The sequence below is a fragment of the Hipposideros armiger genome, unplaced genomic scaffold (assembly GCF_001890085.2).
Source record: "Hipposideros armiger isolate ML-2016 unplaced genomic scaffold, ASM189008v1 scaffold_710, whole genome shotgun sequence".
NCBI lineage: Eukaryota > Metazoa > Chordata > Mammalia > Chiroptera > Hipposideridae > Hipposideros > Hipposideros armiger.
The window spans coordinates 671,867-673,124 of NW_017732060.1; positions in this window are offsets into that span (position 1 = coordinate 671,867).

The following is a 1,258-nucleotide window of genomic DNA, read 5'->3' on the forward strand; positions in this document are numbered from 1 at the left end:
CATCCCAAGCGAGTTCTTAACCATCGCGCCACTCGGCCGGCCCTCAACCGGCTTTTCTCTTTTCTTGCAACACCATCTGGGCAATATCATGAATTCATGAATTTTCAATCCTGGGACTCCAGGCAGGAAACTTCCCAGGCTGACATATTTGGTGAGTTCCTGAAAATGTGAGCCTACAGCTATTATTTATATGTGATAGTATATCCTCCCACAGGTGTTCATTCAATTTGCAAAGACTTTCCCACAGATGGCTGCAGAACATCCCAAATACTTTTAAAAATGCAGGTCCACAATCACTTATCCACAATTCTAGATTTTTTTGGGGGGGGAGGGGGGTATTCTGAAAACTTGTACTTTTTGGTAAATTATATGAACAGATATGAGACTATGTAATAGTGTTCTTCCCACTTAGTGTAAACATTCACAAGTTTCACTGTAGGAAACTTAATGGGTTTGAGTGCTTTCCTCAGCCTCCAATGGGGATACTACCGAACTTATAGGACATGCCCACATTACTTTTCTGAAAATACAAGAAATTCTGAAGTCTGACCTGAATGGGCTGTAGTTCAAGAATTGTGATCTAATATTAATATTCACTTTGGAAACCAATTTGCCCTGGTCAATGTATAATCTATGATCATTTGATCCATAAACAAGCTCTCTGGGAATGTAATTAAATAGACATATAAGCCATCCTGTTTTTAATATTCAAATAAAGACAAAAAACATGGCTATATACTTCCAGGTATTTCCATTTCTTTGGCGACTGCATGGAATAATTGGTGGCTGCATGGAACTTTAATACTTGTATCTTTAGTATCAATTCCTCATGAATTTATTAGTATTTTATGGAGTTAGCAATCCTAAATTTAAATACCATAAGGAGGTTACTGTTTTACAACATATGACATTACTGCAATCAACAAACATTTCTAACCTCTTTGGAAACAAATAAACAAACAAAAACCCCATGCCATTCAAACATCATATCTACAGGTAGAATTATTATTATTATTTTTTTTTAAAGATTTTTTTATTGGGGAATTGGGGGGATGGGAACAGTGCTGGGGAATTGGGGGAAGGAGAACAGACAGGTTGCTGTCGTTTTGTTCTTCAGTCTAGTTGTGGAGGACTTTGCTTCACTGGCCCATGTTGGCACCATCATTGCGCTCTTCCCAGGTGAGGCACATCAGTCGCCAGCCTGCTGGCCGCTCACGCTGGCTGCTGGCCACACACGGTAGCCCATGGCAACCCACTG